Source organism: Mustela nivalis, assembly GCF_964662115.1.
Source record: "Mustela nivalis genome assembly, chromosome: 5".
In the NCBI taxonomy this organism is placed as follows: Eukaryota; Metazoa; Chordata; class Mammalia; order Carnivora; family Mustelidae; genus Mustela; species Mustela nivalis.
This window is the reverse complement of record NC_139024.1, coordinates 32,233,038-32,254,442: the sequence shown is the minus strand read 5'-3', so window position 1 is coordinate 32,254,442 and position 21,405 is coordinate 32,233,038.

The following is a 21,405-nucleotide window of genomic DNA, read 5'->3' as shown; positions in this document are numbered from 1 at the left end:
CTTGCTCCATTTACAACACATGTTCATTCTAAAGGCAAATGCTGCTTTGCTCCTGACATGCATATTATCCAAAGAGCTCTGACCAGCTATTCCATTCATGGAATTTTTTATTTGAATGTATACGCTCACACATTTTTATTTGAATACCTATATTCAAATATATCTTAAAAGTATTTTTATTAGAATATGTATACTATGTGTGTGTACTATATACTATATTATGTGTATTTGTGTGTAGGTGCGTGTAGTATATATGTACGGATGGTACACATGTATGTATATGTGTTATACTGCTCTCTGATGTGGGAATAACCCGGGACATTACATGAAATAGTTTTATTATAATTACTAAAATAAATCATAAATTATTATAATTTAATTGGCTTAATGCAACCGTACAGGAATAATTATAGAACCCCTAGTGAGTTCAAATCTGCTACAAATACCAGGAGAAACGACGTCATCTTAAGCATTAAGCCTAGAGAGGGGTGTGTGCCACAAAAACCCAACATCAAAGGAGACCAGATTCATTACCCCTTACCAACTCTGCCTCTTTATCTCCCACCCTTGCTCTCATTTCTACTCCATCTCCTCAGGTCACAGCGAACAGGAAGCTCGGAAAGGGTGAGAAGCGAGGGCGAAGTGGTGGTGGGAGCGAGCCTGCCCTGGTAAGATCCAGTGTTCAGCTACTGCCCATGAAGGCTGAGCTGACCCCACACTTAGCGAGATCGGCAAAATACTACCTTTGGAGAGAATGAATGTGAACTTTTCCTAATCAACCAACTTATCCTAATAATAAATATCTTCCTCAATGGAGCCCCGGTGTTCAAAAAAACAAGTGAGTTTTCAGAATGGAGGAATTTCCTTTCATCCCTTAATATGCTCTCACGGAAAGCAGCACAATGGGCAAACTCTGCCCCCGGAGCCCTGCAAGTTCTTACCCTTAAAGAACCTAAGGCAGCCCCTGCTCACATTCCCCTGCAGCTCAGCGGCCGAAGTTTGCACGGGAAGTTAGGGCTGTTCTCAAAAGAGCTACCACCCAGTAGCGTGCTGATAAATGTTTAACACTCAGCTCTCTGGAAAACAAAAACAAAAGAAAGCAGTAACTCTGATTTGTAATGTGAGTCAATTCCAAGCCACCAGCGTGTCAATGTGAATGAGGAGTGGGGAGCAAACACGAAGTATCACACCATTCCATACTATTTCCACCATGTAGCTGCAACAGATATAAATAACCTCAAGAGCACAGATCATAGCAAAATGCAGTAAAATAAAAAGTGATATGTTTGGATAGTATCTTCCTTTTGGATATAACTTATTGAATTTTATTACATACTTTTATGTTAATTTGTAATAACGGTCATATATAACAAAAAGCTTGCAAAATCCTGAAAATTTAACAATCGGCTCCTATGAGTTAGGGCAAGACAGCCCCACACACCACCCCCCCCCAGCCCAGCTCCTCACACACGCCACACAATTAGCTTCCTGGTTCATTAACATCGATCCAGAGTTATGCCTCATCAAATGGGACAATATTTGTCCCGGCAATAAGCAAAATAACTTCTTGGTGATCAATTGCTCCCAGGTAGTCCTGTCTCCACCTGTATTTTCAGTGGTGCATTCTTGTTCTCTTGCCATCAAAGTCCCTAGCTGAACCTTTATTTTATTCCAGTGCAGGGGGGACACGGCCTGTGTCTGCATTCCTTTGTCTAAGAATAGTGATTCTGCACTCACACATAAAGAAGAGGAGAGAGAGAGCTACTCTACAATGGTGTGGAGTGCGATGAAATTTTACTGACACGAGTCTGGGAAGACTGCCTGATCTGTATTTGGAACAATGCTATTTTGTTTAATTTGATATATGTGTGGGCTTTTTATTCAAATAGAGTTGAACAGTTTGTTCCAGCGGGAAAAAAAGGGCTGCTTGTTACAGAAAGGTTATTTATCGTTCACTATAACACTTGGCATTCTGAAGAAAATTGTGAGGATTCTCCCTTTGGGGGCTGTATGCCGCCGTCCTAGCCTCTGTATAAAGAGAGCCAAAGTTGAAGGGAAGATCCTTGGAGGCCTGTTTTGGGGCAGAGTTTTAGATACCCTCAAACAGAGGTGCTTCTTGGCCTTTAAAAATATTCAGTGACCCATTCCATCGCTCAGTTTTGCTGCTATTTGGACATTTTAACATAAGAATTCCCATCGCTTCAAAAGATTCAATGCCAACAGCAATGAACATCTTGGGGGAAGACTATATGGAAGGAAGGCTAAAGAAATCTTAGCTTTGTGAGCACAATTGAACTTGGCTGTCCAGGCAATACTCTGATTCAACATTGCTCTAAACTGTTCATTTTTACACTGTAATTGCAACTGTTTCTCTTGCTTATTTCCTTGACCTCGACACAACCACCGTCCACTTGAATCTCAATTCAACTTTAGCTCAGTTATAATCAATTTCAAGTTAAGGCCCACAGATTACCATACAGGTGACCCTCACCTTAAGAGATAAACATATCCTATAGAAGTCAGATGCTACCAACTCTTCTGAGATTACTAAATGTGGGGAAAAAAATCCAATTATAAGGGAAGAGTGTAACAGCATGCCATTTACTTTTCTATTCATTCAACAAAGACTCACGAACTCTCTACTATTCAGGGTCATGATGTTACATGCTTAGATATTAAAAACTTATTTTATGTACCCCTCAATTTTAAACAGATCCTAATGCAAATCAGAATTCCTCCTCGAGTTTCCACTAGTGTTCCATGAAGCCTGGATTGCCAATGAGCACTTAGGAAATAGCTTATTCTTGTTTCCTTTATACTTCCTGTCCTTCTCTTCTCACAGCTGTCCCAGACACTCTGAAATGTAAGTGCTTGCAAGCTAGACGCTGTGAGCAACTCCATGTTTTACTGCCTAAACCACCAGGATCAGTGGTCTTCTCCTGGGGCCTCAGCCAGCATTCATCTGGTTGAACCCTTCCTCCATGAGCTCCCCGAAACTCCATTAATGCAAATACAATATATACAGGTCCAACCACAATATCTGATAATAAATGATTCCTGCCAAATAGAGCATTCAGGCGTAAAGAACGGAAACTCACTTCATCTAGGACCAAAGATCATGGATTTAACTCACCTGGGAGAGGAGGATGGGCACATACATTGAACCTTGAAAGATGGTTAGAACTTAAGTAAGCATAGACGGCTAAAACCACTTAGTGTAATTTAGCAGCAGTTGTTATTGAACAGATTTGGGTATTTTTTTCAGACTACAATCGTAAATGATAGGAGCTATGTAGAGTAGCAATAAACAACCCACAGAGCTACTCTGGTATCTGTTAATTCTTTCTTCCTGGCATGCACACTTTGAGAGCACATGGTGGGAGAGGTTTCTGACAGGAGGGGAGCTTTGAGCCAAGGTATACAAATGAAGAAAAAGAAAAGGAGAATATACCTGAGTGTAGTAAAAAGCCTAAGAAAAGGCAAAAAGGTGGGCATAAAGTCACTTTCTAAGAAAGAGGTGCAAATTAGCTAGGTAGAAGTAGAGGGACCATTTGTTATAATAAATAATAAAATGTGATTTATTGAGCAACTATCATGTGCTAGCCACAGTGGGCAGGACTGCACAAGCCTATTTCTGTCTTCAAAAATACCCATGAAAGCAGATGTTTAGGAGGAAATGGAGGATCCAGTAATTATAGTGCACACCCAATGTCAGGCTAGTGGGTTTGGAAGAGTCAGAATGAGAGCTCTAAATCGAATTACAAAAAGTTGGAATTTAACACTATAAGGGAGGAACAAAGGAAACAGCTTCTGCGACCATGAAACAGAAAAAGGTTTCAATGCCCCAGTTAAGCAGTCCCTAAGGTGGCTTGGGTTTGAGTGAAAAATGGCTGATTCTTGATGCTGGTTGCAGAATTGGAAAGGGGGAATGAATATAAGGGGAACTTGAGATAAGACATTAAAACTACTTGACAACAGGACTTCAGGACTAATAGAATAATAGGCAAACACAGAAGGATAGGAATAAAACATTTATCATGTGTACATGATGGGAAATATGTTTATTCTAACTATAAAATATGTTGGGAGTCTTGTACATTATCGATTATAATGAATGTGACCACTGTCGAGTGGAATACCATTTCTCTTTTGACTTCATTAATACTTTTGTTGTCTGTAAATTACCAATCCTCCTAAATAATTACTTGCTCCCTTTATCCCAAGAATTTATAATAAATTGTAAGTGGGACCAATAATTATGATTGGCAGGAAGAGAAATGAATAGATTAATTTGGCTAGCACTTGGGCTACAGGCTTTGAAAGCTTGTGGAGACTTCAGGAGCTCTTTGGCCAAGAGGAAGGGCATGCGTCAAACAAATGTGACTCTGTTCCAAGCAACACAGGCCACAAAGAGGTCTGAAAAGAGCAGACAAAGGAGGCTGGAAAAGAAAAGTGGAGGGAACAGCAGGGGACATAGAGATTGGGATGGTCAGGGCATATGAACCCAAGACTAGGGGGATGTATTTGATGTGATGAAAGAGAGACTCCTGGGATATTTGGAGCAGCACAGAGGAAGTGAGTTTAAAAAATGCATCTGTTCTATGTTCCCAGGGAGAACGTAGCCAAGGGAATGAATGACCAGAGTAAAATGGCGGGTCAGGAAACAGCAAGGGACCAAGGTAGTGGTAATGGGGACGGCTAAGTCTCTTTCTCACAGCAACTCTTCTCTAAAGAACTTATATAAACCTTATACACATTCTGGGCAACAGACACCCTCACAACATCCTTAGGGAGGAAGTGGGTAATAGAGGGATAATCACTGATCATGGCTGGTGTTCCTACTTATATGACAGGTCTTCCTGTGTCCGCAGGTATCACCAGAAGGATGCCAGGTTCCACTGCTTCTGTTCCAGAGCTGCTTCAGATCGCCATCAAACATGAGGCCATTCTCCCAGGAAACAAGCAATTCCTTTAAAATTCCAAGGAGCAATTAGGTGGTGCTAGAATCATTATGCATATCCATTATCCTTCATCCAGGCGTAAGAGTACACACGTGGTCTTTGTAAGTTCAGCGACTATATTGAAAAGATGTACAATGTTGAGAAAAGAGGCACAAAGAGGAAGAAACCTGAAATTCCAGGGTCCAGAAACTTTACATCATCTTCATCTCGCTGACCTTAAAGTAAAAGAAACATTCTTTTTTTGTTTTTAATAAACATATAATATATCTTTTATCCCCAGGGGTACAGGTCTGTGAATCGCCAGGTTTACACACTTCTTAAAATACATTTATGTGAAGTTAAATAGGTGGTAGATTCCATTGTTAGTCCCGCAGAGCAAGGTCAGTGAGAGGGGCTGATTAAAATGTGAACCCTTCCGATTGATTCAAGGGTTGATGACACTGTGTCTACACAAATGTGTTGGGAAGCGTTTGGCTGGTCCAATCCATATATTGGATAACAGAACCTGTTTCATAAGTGGGCAGAGGCAAGATTGGCTACCCTTGTCCATGCATTATCAACATCATTACAGGGATGACCGCATAAACTCTTCGTGGACACCCTTAGCTGAGGCCGGCACATGTTCCTTTCCTCCCTCCCTGCCCCACTCCCTCTCCCTCTCCCTTCATTCCTTCCTTCTTCCCCTCCCCCCCATCCTCCATTCCTTCTTCTCTCTCTCTCTTTCTATCTGAGATGACAAGTGAAATTGTGTGCAGATTATAACAAAAATTCCTCCCACCTTTCACGGGGGAAAGCTTTCGGGGTGCTGAATTTTTGCGGTAACCAGACCTGGGCCCACAGGTCACGGCGCCATCGTCTGCCGGAGGAAGTCCGATGTAATTGCCCGTCGGTTCCCCCACAAATAAATCTTCTAAAACAATGAGTCATGCATGTAAATATTGCCCTTGCTGAGCATATTTATTGTGTGTTGATGTTGATTGTTTAAAAAGGGGTTATGGTTCAATAAATTGAACACCTGAGCTGAGCGCTTGTAGGATGAAATTGAGAGACGGGCAGATCAATTTAGACTCACTTCTACTTTTCGATCTGTTTAATAGATTTTTAAAACGACACTTAGAGCCCCGCAGAGGCAGCAGCACTACACATCCCTTCTAGCAACCCCCTCCCTCGGCCACACCTCGCCCGGGTCCTCCCGGGCTCACTGCACCTGGAAAAGCTGATGACTCTAGGAGCAGAAAATTCACAGAGCATGCTCTTGGCCTCCTGCTCCCTGCTGAACCGGGCTCATTTATTCAGCTGGTATTGCGAGTTTGGGGGCATGACAGTACATCTGACCCCTTTGGGGTAAAATTTGATCTGGCATTTCATTTCAAGGGCTCAGCCACCGGTCTGTCAAATCTTCATTTTGCGGGTACCCACCAGAACTGCTGACGCTTGCCTCTAACTCCCTCGGCTTTCATCTTTCACTGGCAATAAACATGTCACCCTGCTAAGGTGAAACACAATCTGGAATTAAATTTACTGCATATAAAATATAGTGCCCTCTTTATTGGTTCAAATACTTGTCACTCATAATTTATTTGCCAGTGTATGGCCTTCATGCAGAGAGAACACGGCTATAAACGGGGAGGGGGCTTCGGTGTTCGTTCTTGCTGGGATCTTTTTCACTTTTCATCCTTTCCCCTCCCTTGTCCCCAAATCCCACTCACCCACTTGGGCTAATCTGTTTTCCATGAAGCACCTCAAATAAAACCGGAGCCCATCATCCAAGTGTGGCATGCGTGTCACGGAAGGCACCGGCGCAGGGCTTCTTGGCTGAGTCGCGGTGCGTTTGCCAGCAAGTCGCGGGAGCAGGGCACCTGGTAAGGCTCCCTCCAGTGAGCAAAACTGAACTGCAAATGTGGGGTGGGGGTGGGGGGGCCAGCGGGGGTGGATTTAGCCCTCATTGGTTTCAATCTCCGACTTGCCATGCCTTCCCTTCTGGCACTCAACTTTTTCATGATTTATTCCAAATACTGTCGATCAGCTTTAACTAATACAGTTCTTGTATGAAGCACCTCTCTAATCTCTTCAAACACAGATGTGGAAGCACGGCTTAGAGCATGGAGGCCAACAAAAGCCCTCTGCCTGTACCAGTGATTAGCTTTGATTGACACAGAACCCTTCTGCTTTCCTAGGCATCCTCTAACACCCATAAATGATTGTTTTAAAATGAGACGCACAGGGTATGGTGGGTACCAGCTTTGGGAAATTTGCAGTGCGGCTACATGAGCAGTTAACTCATGAACTCCAAAACACTAGATCCGAGGTGTTGGGTCTCCCCCTCGGTGGCTGCTTCTTTTCCTCTCTTTGAAGTCTGTCTCTTTGTGGGAAAGGTTTGAGTAAACATGAATTTCTCATTTAGAATTGTTGGAACACATACTGATGATGCCTAGTGTGTCTTCACACTGATTTTTGTCATCATCAGATTTCAAGAATTTTCCAAGAAATGCTGGGACTTATATTTGTTTTCAAATTATTTTTAAGTGCAAGTGCAAAATTTGAATTTCACTCTCCAATTGTCTTAAATAAGGATCAGCAATCCGTAGGTGTCACGGATCTGACTAATCCAGACCCCCGTAAACTATACCAATTACTTTTAAAAATTATCAATTATAGTAAAAGATCCTATGTTTTTACTTTTGTGAAATACATCATCTTGTCTCATATCTGAGTAGAGAGGGCTGGGAAACTTCTCAACTTGCCCGGGTTGTTTGGGAACGTCTCTGAAGGTGACAGTGGATGATTCCATCTTTGTAGTAGGAAGAATGTCTTTTGCAGGTAGAAACACCCTGGATGCTCCTGGTAATTCCCAGGGGCCTCTCAAGATTTGTGTTAAATCTCCAGAAATTGTCCCAGATCGTCGCAGATTCCAAATACTTGGAGGTAGTTTTCCAGAGTTCTAACGATGTCATTTCTGTCTTCCTACCCCCAGAAAACATAGTCACTTTATGACTAGCCATGGATGTGAAATGCCTCTCTCTGCCTGCTTTTTCTGAACAGCAGCATAAGTGAAGGGAGAAACTTAGAATAGGCATTCTTGCTCCAACCAGCTATGAAATGCCTAATTTTATTTGCATCTGCACACATATGCAGTTAGATGTTTTATTCATTACTTACACACTTACTTCCAAAAGAAACTTGTGAAAAGCAAAAGAAAAATCATACTATCTTTTAGTTTTCATTTTAAGGTTTCAAAATACTCTGTTAAGTTTAATATTGACTTCCAAATGTTTTCCAAAACACTTTTAAAATGAAGTTTCTTCTTCTATGAAGAAGCAGAATAAATAAAAGGACCATGTTAGTGTTTCAGAAAGTAACTCATCTCCTAAATAAACGGTTTTAGGATCGTAGAATCAGAGTGGAAAAATAATTCATCTCATCTATACTTTTCATTTTAAGGCTGAGGAAACTTTGATCCAGATTGTTTAAGTGACTTGCCTGAGATCAGCAGTTAGTGCATGGAAGAGTAAATAATAAAATCCAATTCTTGTCTCTATTTCCCTTAAATAAGGAACTTTCAAAATCTGCAGACTCGATTATTTTGTCGAGAGATACAACAGACTTCGAGTCTATTGTGCTTGACGTAGTGTCACTGTGGCCACGTGGGCTGTCGCACAGCCCACTGTGTGAACCTCCTTCACAGATGGACAAAACGAGGTTCAGAGAGAAAAAAAAAAATGAATTCACACGAGGTCCAAGTGGTCGAACATAGTCTTGAGCCAGGTCTGCGGACTCAGATTCCAGAGCTCTGTGATTGGCATAGGCTGGTAAAAAGGATTGCCACACCTATCTCCAAGAGGTAGCAATATAAAGACTAACTACACCAAGCAGCAATCTAATTTCTTTGTTCATTTTCCAGTTGTCCCACAGGTATATCAGGGCTTCACTGTAGTTCTTTGCTTTAACCATTTGCCATGTGAGCGTCTGTGTATTATCATCTGAATAATCTAATGATCTTTGACATCCTTGAGAAGAGGGAGAAAGCTATTTTTCTATTACTATTTATAAAATTTCAGTAGATAATTTAGAACATCTGATTATAATTCACTGTGATATTATTATTATGTGACCATTAAAATATTCAGGTACCCACAGCATTTGTCACAAAGGACTCTGTTTTCAAATGATCCTGAAAATTTTGGCTATAATTTTGGACTATCCTTATTATATTGTGTTTGCTTTCCTTTGCTTTTACTTACAGTTTTACTTTTCAGTTTTATTGAAATGTAAGATCTACCACATAAGCACCAATAAAATCAAATGTGAAAATACACATCTTTGAGATTTTGTTATGTGATTGTATCTGAGTATATTATTCCCAGTTGGCTATAATGAGAACTATCCTATACATACAAGTCCAACTTCTATTTGAAACATAAAATATACTATATTGTAAAATCTATTAAATGTGTTCTTTAAAAGGGCTATTATTTCTCTTACTACTGTACATGAAGTACATTTATGTCCCTTAAACGTGGAAATACTTCAGACCAGAGCAAGAAGTAGAGCTTTCTGAAGGACTAGGAGATGTGTTTTGGATAAACCAGCATTTGTGGTGGCTGGTATAGGCCAGGGAGGACGAAAAGAAAGAGAAGAACAGAGGACTGATGACTAAGCCTTAGGGAATCTTAGCATTTAAGGGAGAGAAGAGAAAGAGGGGACAGGATACTGGAGATAGAACCAAAGGCATGCGTGGGAGTTAAGGGAGGAGAGTGTCTTAGGGGAACAGGGGCAGATGCAGTACTGAGGTTCAGAGGACAGGGACTGATAGTCCTTTGATTTGACAGTATTGAAGTCATCTTGACCTACAGTCTCTCAACTAAACTGGGAAAGGGGAATTCAGACATTCAGATGGCAGTGGGTTGAGAAGGGAATGAAACTAAAAAAATAGGATAAATGTAGACATTTGCTTGGCAGGATAAATATTACATAAACACAATACAGCTAGAATAAGGCATAGGATCAAAGGTATGATTATAAGTCTTTGAAAACCATAGTTTCAGAGAGAATTTCTTTGTGTAAAAAATAAAATAATAAAAAAATAAAGTAATATATGCTAACCATGGAAAGTTGCTGGCTTTGAAAAAGATGGAACAATAAAATCAAAGTAATCCAAAATTCCATGACTAAGAGATTATTACAGTAAAGTTTTGGTCTATTTCCCTCCAGAATTCCTTCTATGTAATTATTTTTATAAAGTGGAGTTCATTTTACATATATAGCTCTGCATGCTTTTTCACCTATCCTAGTATTATGGTACATGTAACAATGACTGTTTTAGGATGTACGAATTTAGTGTCTATTTTTAGCTTTAGGGGAAAGAAACTTCTAGTGAGATTACATTGGGGTATGAGAAAAAGTGATCATGTACTGGATTAATGTCCTGGAGGCAATGAAAGGAAAAGAATCAGGTTCACAGAAGGGAGAAAGAAAGAAAAAATGCACCAACATACATGCATACATTTGTGGAGGACAGGAACCAGAATCTGGGTGAGTTCATGCACTCTTAATGGCTGAGAGTGTTTAAGAATCTCGACTATGAACAAGCAAACATTTGCATCTAGAACATGGCCAAGCTGAGACTGAGAAGCAGGAAATTCTAATGTGAGCCATCTTCGTGGTGTGGCATTCCCTCTGTCTGCTCTTAGAAGACTGGGTTGGTGAAAAGATGAAGTGATGAAAGGTTCTGCTTGACAGATAAGGGAATGACAAGGATGTAAAATATTAACAATTCTAAAAACAAGAATAAAATAAATGATCAACAAGGATTTCAGGATATGTAGAGAAGGGGAAAGAACATGGAGCACTCAAGTGCTCGGAAATACTATAAAGTTTCATGCAGGAGTAGAGAGAAATAAGAGAATGGAGACTATGGTCAGAGTGGGATATGGAGTTGAGCTTTCCAAAGAAAAAAAGAACTGAGTGATAACAGCGTCCAGGTATGGTTAGGGGGCCGAAGGACTCCAGAACAGAGATTAAAAGCTACTTGGAATACAACATCAAAAGTGAATCCTAATGCAGACTATGGATTTTGGGTGATAATGATGTGTCAACATAAATTCACCAATTATAACAAATGTACCACTCTGGTTGGGGAGGGGTTGGTAATGGGGTAGGCTATCCAGGTATGGGTAACCTCTGTACCTTCCTTTTAATTTTGCTGAGAACTTAAACTGCTCTGAAATAAAGTCTATTTTAAAAAGAATACTGGGGGTGCCTGGGTGGCTCAGAGGGTTAAAACTCTGCCTTCCGCTCAGGTCAGGGTCTCAGGGTCCTGGGATCAAGCCCCATATCGGGCTCTCTGCTCAGCAGGGAGCAAGCTTCCCCTCTTTCTCTCTCTCTCTCTCTGCCTGCTGCTCTGCCTACTTGTGCTCTCTTGCTCTCTCTATGTCAAATAAATAAATAAAATCTTTATTTAAAAATGCTTTAAAAAAGATCTTATTTATTTATTTGACAGAGAGAGATCACAAGTAGGCAGAGCGGCAGGCAGAGAGAGAGGAGGAAGCAGGCTCCCTGCTGAGCAGAGAGCCTGATGCGGAGCTCGATCCCAGGACCCTGGGATCATGACCTGAGCCGAAGACAGAGGCTCAACCCACTGGGCCACCCAGGCGTCCCATAAATAAATAAAATCTTAAAAAATATAAAAAAGAGTACTGGAGGAATGAAAATAAAGTTATAGTTTCAAAGTATCAGGAGTCACAAGCTTGGACACTGAATTCACCTAACATTGTTGGCAAGTCTTTCCATAAAGGAAGACTGTGAGTAGGATATACAGTGAATGGAAAGCTGTGACCAGGGATAGTTAAATAATATTGAAAAGAAGGTGATGGAGTGATATGGCATGAACCTCAGTGGAGAAGAAAAGTTTATATAACCTGGAAGTTGTCTCAGGACCCAAAGAAAAGCAGAACCAGCTGCCCTGTCCCATGGAAGCCTCTATTCCTTCAAACTCCTGGAGAGGTAGTGTCCTAGATAGAAACTGAAGTTTAATTCAAGCCAACATAAAACAAAGTGTTTTGTAGAAAAATAATGTTATGAAGTCGTTTGTTTTCCATGGCACAGAGACTCCAGAGGGAAAGCAGAAAAGAGCAGAGGGAGAGGAATGTCGAGACATTGAGTCAGGAGATGGAAAGCACAAAGCAGTATGAGAATGACAGTAGGCAGTCACCAGAAGGCTCTACATTTTGGGTGGTGGCCAAAGACAACTGGGGGTGGGACACGAAGGACTGGAATGGCCTCCAGATGCCAAAAATATAACCCTCAGGTGTTAAATTAGACACAGAAGCAGCATCATATCTCACACCTAGCGGGTAGTAAGTTATTAGTAAATATCAAACGAATGATTGAATGAATGAATTAGGTTAACTATAGATTTTAAAGTCATAAGAAAAGAGCTCGGTGAAGATTATACATCCAAGGCTGTTGGAAACGTAAAATGAGAGGTCATACCCTTGGAGAAGAGACAAACTTGCTCTTTTAATAAATACTTATAGTAAATGACTGAATGAATGATTTTGTCCTATAATTTTAATCTTTGTTACTTTATTATGAGTTACTTTCAAATATGTCAAGCTCTCCTTCCTTAATTTTTAAAAATTTTCTAATTCTACTCAATTTCTTTATCTTTCCCCCTACTTATCCATGAAATGACTTTTCTTTACCCCTTCTTCAGTAACTCTGTTGAAACAAATCTGAAATTCACCAACAGAAGCAGGAATTGCTTTGTGCCTAAAATCAGTCTGACCGTATAGTTGGGTTAAATCATATTTTGGGGATTCTCTCAAAAAGATTGTATCTGTTGCATTTTGTAACATCTTTGTAGCAGGTGTGCTGTCTCAGAGAGGGGTTTATTTTCTTTACATACTCTGTGCAGCAATGGAAAAATTTGCTATTTATACAACTTTTAAATTTAAAAAATCTATTCATGTATAATTAACTATAGTATAAAGCAGAGTTGAGAGTTGGAAAGAATACTTTTTTCAAAGCTTTTCTGTTTAATGTGAGCACCACTCCATCATAATTTCATGTCCTTTCCCATTATCTTCTTCCCTTATGCATGTGTTGAAACTCTCCATCAGTCTTTATAAGGAACAAATTTCTTTCTCTCTCCCCCTTCTTTTAAGTAGCACTGTATCAGTGTGTAATGTTCTTACATTCAGACTGCTTAAGCCAGAGAGAGAATATCTGACTCTAAGTGCAAGTGCCAGCCTCAGAAGATTGGTCTTTTTCTGTGGTTAGTCCTATTGCTTAAGGAAAATGTTGCATTAAATGAGGAATCGACATGGTGAGGGTACCAAACTTGCACCACAATTATGAGCTTTCCATTGTTTAAGTTTACCAACATCCTTAGGAAGAACTGAGATGATTAAAAGCATAGTCGTTGTATTTGCAGTCAACATTCAGTAGATGGTACTGGCTAGACAGTTTATACTTAGGGGCATTTGCATTATCATCCATAACGAAGAAAACAAAATGGATAGTCCATGTGTAGACTCTTCAAATGACAGACCATAATCATCCTTTTGCAGCCTTTATAATATCCGTTGTCAGGCTCTTTTGAGAGACTTCTAATAGGGTCTTGGCAAGGTGCCACAGGCAAGCACTACCACCGCAGCTGATTCATAAATGCCTTTGGGTTGCCTTACAAATCCAGTAACCCCTGAGGTTTGATGGGAAGGTCTGCCAAGGTTCAGCTGGGATTGCCTATTAGCCCATTCAACTCCCCTAAGCCCTAGAAACTCGAGAGTAGGTTTCATCCAGGCAACATGGGGAAGAGAGATGTGATACTGTCTCTGCTGGGCAGATAGGTCATATACACACTATCCCAGGAAGGATGACTTGAGGAGAGATACATCACAACCACTTCTTTCTTGCTGTGGCCATAATGTAGAAATTTGTGATTTAAGTGACCAATCCAATTACTAAAAGAAGAATATCTTTATGATGTGACCCTATTTCTTTCTCTCTGCTATATTATTATAGCAAAGATATACACGATCTATATAGAATGAGTACTTGCTTTGCTCTTTCTCATTGTTCTTCTAGTTGGATGTGTATGTGAGATTCACATGTGAATGGGGCAATGTCTATATTGTTCACTACTGTGTCCCTAGAGACTGGAACTGGGACAGTTACAAGAATAATAATAATCATGAAATGAATGCATTAGTGATAATCCAAAAGCAGAAATAGATTTAAGGGCTGAGCCTATGTGAAGTGCTCAGGTTGTCAATCTATGAAGATGCTAAAACATCACTGAGATAAAAATGAATAAAATTCAATGATCCAAAGTCTTCTTGGGGACAGGAGTTAATGCGGAGAAGCCTGAGTTAAAGGACCGCAGTCGATCTGGGATGTGGGATTGGTTACCCACTATGCAACTTTGTAGAGTGGAAAATGAAATATGGGCCAAGAGCAGAATTACTCTGGACAATGGTGGAGTGGCTGACCCCTTCTACCAATTGTCCTGCTTCATCACGCCCTGTGTGTCGAGCTCACTCCTTAAGTGGAAAGAAGATCTCATGTCCAGGGACAAGAAGTTTAACCCTTTTGTGCTTAAGGTGAAAAAGAAGGCAACTGTTAGCTCATGTAGCATTGTGCTCCACCCTGATAATTATGTTTTTCAAACAAGGTCAGTCCACATTTCTACTGTACTTTCTACTCATAATATTTTCCTTCGAGGGATTTGTATTTGTCCTAGCTTCACAGAACACTTTTACACTCTCTGAAAGTCTTCCTCCCACCTGCCACCTTCCTGATTTGTGATTGCCTTTGCATACGCCCTCTTAACTCTTCTCTTTTTTTCACCACAGCTTCCTAACGACCTAGGAAAAATTACTTAACTCCTTCCAGCCTTAGTTTCCTCAAGTGCAACATGAGATTCATAATAGCTACTTTGTGAGGTTGTATCAATAAACGAAGGATGATGGGGTGCCTGGGTGGCTCCATGGGTTAAAGCTTCAGTCTTTGGCTCAGGTCATGATCCCAGGGTCCTGGGATTGAGCCCCGTATTGGGCTCTCTGCTCAGCAGGAGTCTGCTTCCCTTCCTCTCTCTTTGCCTGCCTCTCTGCCTGCTTGTGATCTCTGTCTGTCAAATAAATAAATAAATAAATAAATAAATAAAATCTAAATAAATGAATGAATGAATGAATAAATAAATAAATAAATAGATAGATAAATCTTTAAAAATAAATAAATAAATGAAGGGTGAGGGACACCTGGGTGGTTCAGTCAGTTAAGCTTCTGCCTTTGGATCGGGTCATGATCCCAGGGTCCTGGGATCGACTCCCACATCAGTCTCTTTGCTCAGCAGGGAGTCTGCTTCTCCCTCTGCCTCTGCTGCTCCTGAAGCTTGTGCTCGTTTGTGCGCTCACTCTCTCTCTCTCTAACAAAAAAAATTAAGAAAACAAACAAAGTATATAACAAAATAGCATAGTGCAAGCTTCTATTAGGTGCTCAGTTAATGGTGGTTGGGGACAATGATGAGGAAGAAGATGAATAGGATAAAGAATACAAGACATAAATATAATGTAATGAGTTGGCATTCCCAAGATTCACTGGTGACATAGGTGAAATAATAGTCTAGACACTTTGGGACCAGCCTGCTTATGTGCTTGGTGTTATGAGCACGTCATATATTGCTGGTTTGGGGCAAAGCTATGCAATGGGAAACATCCTTTGGGAGGGAGCCATAAAGCTCATCTAGTAGCCCCACGTTGTCACCATCACTGAGCCTCTGGAATGCCAGGGCATCTAAAGGAAAGGGTTTTCAAACATCCCTACCTTTTACTACCTTAAAATCTTTTTTATTTTATTTTTAAATTTTTTTGCTTTGGGGGAGAAATGGATGTATGAAAAATAAAACAGATTGATTCAAGAAATCATTGCTCTGCACACAATTTTGTACTCCTTTTTTTATGTGGGATTGGGGGACATTGATCAGATTTTACAATTACATTAAAAACATGCCATCAGTTTTTACAAAAAAAGAAATAAATCTTTAAAAGAGATGATTGCTTAATTAATCATATGATAAAGAGAGATTGATGCTAAGAGCTGTTTTACAGATTAAGAAAAGTAGAATAGGGACTGGCTGGTTCCACGAACTAGAGTTATTTACTTTCAAATGAAGCATTTACTGACATAAACAATTTTTTTGAGGGGGGGTGTGATATTCCAGTGCATCTAGGTGAACTGGGTTCAATTAACCATGACTATTTAGTAAGGTGAGTTACTATTATGTAAAGCTCTACACTTCTCATTATTAACTCAATTCTCTTAGATGAAATTATACTTTCAATTTGCATAGTGCCCAAGGGATTTAGTCAGCCCACTTTCTCTGTGCTATACTGGATAAACTTCTTTTCGTAAATGACAAAAAATTGAGGCACAAACACGGTATTGTAATTTTACCTAAAATCATGTAGCCATTTAAGGTAGTAGGAAAAAAAAAATATATATATATATATACATTTCTGGTCCATGAGCTCTGTGATCCTTAACCTGGGATCTACATAGTTCTAGAAAATCCATGGATGGACTTACAATAACCTGAGCCCCTGAATTATGGAAATATTAAGTGACTGTGTGTATGGGTATTTGGGGAGGAGAAGGGTCACAGCTTTCATCAAAACCTCCAATAGTCTATTACACCCAAAGGTTAAGAACCAAAGTAAACTCTCCAAGGGCTAGTCTAATTCTGAGTAGGGTATCCATCTAATCTCAAGGAGATATGTAATTTAAATGGCTACAAATCAGAAATATTTTTAAGGGCTCTGACACCAATATTGACAAAGAGACGGATTTAATACTTGGTTCCTTGAGGTCAGCTTTGTGGCTATAGTTAATAAGATGTACATCAAGCTATTTCTCCTTCATAGATTAACAAGGTCTAGGACTCCAGAACCACAAAATTAATGTTTCTGCTAGTGAGATATATCTATTTATCTATCTATAGATAGATAGATCTGTGTGTGTGTATATACATATGCACGTATATATATAATAGATATACAAGTATATAATATATAGTAGTATACATATTTATAGTTTTTATAGATATATAATTATAGATAGATTCTTGTGGCTTAGCAGCACTTATTTTTTAATATTAATATAATCAGTAATGTGAACAAACATTTCTGTATCTTACACTAAGGACCAAGTTGTGTAGGATAAAAAGATATGCAAGATATGCTTTTTTACTCTCAATATTGTACAATTTGGTTGCTGGCAAGTTCATTAAAGGTTAAATAACAAATACGTGCTCTGTGTAATAGTGTACCAAGAAAAATATTACACAGTTAATTGATAAATGAGTTGGTCCTGAAAAATTTAGGATGCAGAAAGTAGCAGAGGATACTAATTAATGCAGGGAAAAATGTATATAAATCTTTCAATGGGAATTAGGAAAATAAAAATCCATGGAAACAGAAAAAGCAGTTGAAGATCTCCCTGGCTTTCAGCGTGAGATCAGAAGCCCTTGGAGAGTTCTGAGCAGAAGAGGGCAATGATCTGACACACAATGAGTGCTTTGTTGAGAACAGACTGAAAGAAGACTAAAGATATGTCAGGAAAACCAACCAGTTAGGGAGTAATCACAGACCAGCAGAAGACGGTGGTGACTGTGACCAAGTTTGTAACTCAGATTTTAGATAGTTTTGAAGGTAGGATTGGCAGAATGTCTTATCACTTTGATACAAGTTATGAGAGAAAGAGAGATATCAAGGATAAGTGCAAGGGTTTTGGCTTGACCAACCAGAAACAAAAAGTTGTTATATCTTGATATGAAGAAGACCATGAGAAGAATGGATTTGAAGGAGTTTGGCTTAGAATACATTAAATTTGAGGTGTGTATTAGACATCCAATAGATGAATATATGAGTCTAGAAGTCAGGAATAAGGTTTAGGCCAGAGATGGAATTTGGGGAATGATGGTTGTAGAGATGTGGCTGGAGGAAATCACCTAGGAAGAGAAAAGGAATAAAGGAAAGAGAATCTACTGCAAACATCTCCTCACGATTAAAGCCAGAAATATATACAAAAACACGTTGTAAGGTGAGACCAGGGAGCTAAGCAGTAGGTAGACCATGGAGGATTTCATATGCCATAGAAGCAATATAAGGATTTATCCTATAGGCAATGGAAAGCCACTTCAGAATTGCAGAATTCTGAAGGGAAAAGTAACATGAGCAGGTTTGCATTTTGGAAATTGTCAATGAGGTAGACATTGATTACGAGGAGGCCGTCCTGGGCAAAGGGAACCCAGACGAGAAACCATTGCAATAATCTCTAAGGAGATAATGAGGTTGTGGAACATGTCATCAAGACTGAGTGTGTCACCAGACAGATTTGGGCAGAGTTTATCAGGCATGTTGACAGAACTTTACCATTTGGATAAGAGGAGTGAGAGAAAGAAAAATTGAAAAAGGGGCACCTGGGTGACTCAGTCAGTTAAGCCACTGCCTTTGGCTCAGGTCAAGATCCCAGGTCCCAGGATCAAGACCCGCATAGGGCTCCCTGCTCAGGGGGAGGCCTGCTTTTCCTCCTTCTGCCTGCTGCTCACCCTGCTGTGCTCCTTCTGTCAAATCAATAAATAAAATCTTAAAAACGAAAAAATGAGCAAGAGAATTCACACATACCCCCCCCCGCCCCCGGATAAACAACTAGATGGCAAAATCATGAACTAGAGTGGAAATTAAAGAGAAAGTGAAGACAGGAGCTATGGGACTGATCAAGACATGGATACATGAGTTGGGCATCTCATGGTGATGCCCAGTATCCTGTTAAGCATACGGATCTGGAATTTCAAACAAAGGTCTCAAGTGACGATAAAGGCTGCTCATCTGCAAACAGGTAGCGATGAGAAGGGAAAAGAGCTGAAGCAGAAATACCTGCCTTGGGGTTTTGTAAAAAGGAACAGAAGCCAACGAGGAGGTGTGGAAGACAGGTAGAGTCTGGCATGATAGGATCTGAAGGAGCACATGTGGGCTCAGGCTTCGGCTGCATGGAGAAAGCATGGTGGAACTGAAAGCAAAATTATAAGGTTTTTAAAAAACATATACAAAGATAGGTATAGGTAGACTTAAGTGTATGTAGCTATGTTGAGATTTTAAAACCTCAATAAGGGAAGATAGGGTGATGTAAGGGGGTCAAAGCAAAGGAAGAGTATCTTCTGTTACATTTATACAATATTGCCTTTGTCTAAACATAGACATGTTGTTCGAATTAACATAAGGCTTAACTCCCACATAGGCCAGGCAGTGAAGATCTACTCCAGCGTCTGCTAGCTGCACCCTCCCAATCCTGATAGTCAAGTGACTCCCCATTATGCTATAGATAGCGGCGCAACATACTATTCGGGGGGGGGCGGGGAAGAGAAATATATTTTCCAAATATATACCCTCGATTTGACTAAAACTCTACCCATCAGCAATTTTTTTTACCATGCATCTCTATGTGCTAAGTCCTCTGCTTAGCATTATTTTTCAATGTTAGTACAGGATGTTTTTGCAAATCAACCAAATTCCGAATGTATCATGTTTGCATTTCTGTTTCCTACACCCATTGCTCTGTTCAGTTTTGTAATTTCAGTAGGTACCCAAGAGGGTGAAAATGTAATAGAGTAGATAGTGTTGTATGTATCTGTACAGGCGTGCATGCATTGTGGCCTCAACCCAGCTCTGGCCTCTGGGTGGCTTGGGTCAAGACTGTCTTCTCAATTGGGCTATGGCTTTTCTAGTTCTTCAATAATTAAATCTTCTGCTACAAAAACCAAAGTGAATCGGATTGTGACCATTCCCATACCCGTTGCCCAATCTGGGGCTCCTGAGCCATGTTGTGAAAGACTTTGGAAGCCTCATTTCTGTTTGGACGACAAGGTAGAAGGAAAGAGATGCTGTCCCTATCAGGTTTTATCATGTGCAAACATATCATGGGAACTTGGAGGCAATCACTCAACTTTTTGAGACTTTGCTTTCTTTCTAGGATAACCACAACACTTGACCCAACATTTGCCTTCCATTTAGCTGCATTTATGGATTACTCAGGATTGTTAACTTCAAAACTATAAGTTAGTAGGTGTGCACTCTCATCAGTCAGTGAACTGTTCCCAGAGCGCTTTTACTCGGGAAAAATCTTTCCTTTCAGAAATTACATGAAAGCAGCAATTCTTTAGGAAAAATAAAAAAGACCCAGTAGCACAATGGAATACACAGAGACAACAGTAATAGTGTTTTAGCCTCGGAACTTTTCAAAAATTTATAAGATGCTTTATAGTGGAAATAATAAAGGTATTTGATGCATTGATTGTGTAGATTAGACCAAGTGCAGGTGGTATTGTTTTGGCATGGAAAGCTGTGTGGCTTTCTCTGTCCACTAGTGTGAAAAAGAAAGAAAAGGTGAACAAAAGGAAGCAGAGTTGCTCTGGGCCATGCTGACTGTTGAGTGTTGCTATTCCTTGGAACCTTCCAGTCGTTTTCATAACAGATAGTTTTGAACTCTTATTTTTAGCAATGGCTGCCAAATTTTGCAAGTCCTATAACGTTCTGCTCCCTAATTAGTTTGGAAGCCTGTAATTGTGTAAGTTTAAACCAGCCTAGAAAGGCTGCCAAGTCATTTGAGCAGAATTGAGCAGGAAAGTTGAAGAAATGGCTACATATTATTACTTGCTCACTTACTTAATTTAGGCTTTTGATTAAATAATGAATCTAATACCCGAAGAAAAAAAATTCACAACACAGAAGGGCTTCTCTTAAAATGCTAGAAGCTGGCCTCACTTTTTCGGACACAGCGATCTCATGTCTGAGTGGTCCTGTTGAAGTTTAGAAATTGAGCACAGACTCTCTGGAATGACCCCGGGAGGTCAGGCATACTTTGGATAAAATCTGCAAGGTCAGTGATGGAAAACTGCGTTATAAGAGAACCATTATAATACGCTATTAATGGGATTTAGCATGTGAGTAGCTCTACTTTTTGTTCGGGGCCATTTATGTATGTGTTTAACAAAAATCTGGAAGAGAAAGAAGTATGTGTGTACCAGAACAGTTAGCACTGTGTTCAGAATTTGTCACTGTGTTCAAGAGTTTATTAGGTAATAAGATACCATGCACATTTCCACTTGCAATATGAAAAATGTCGAGACTGATCATGTTTCATTAATTGTCTCTGTGCATTCTCTGCCTAATGTGGCTGTTTGACTGTTGTTTCCGCGATTCTAATCATTTGTTTTTACTATGATACAAAGGAGGATGCACTCAAGATAGCGGCAGAATCATATAGGAAGTGGCTCATAGAGGCTACTGCTAAAGCTTCCTGAAGGAATCATTGTGTTATTTCTGAGGTTTTTTTTCACCAACTCTGCCTAAGTGAATGTATCAAGAAACTTTATATGATTTTAGACCAC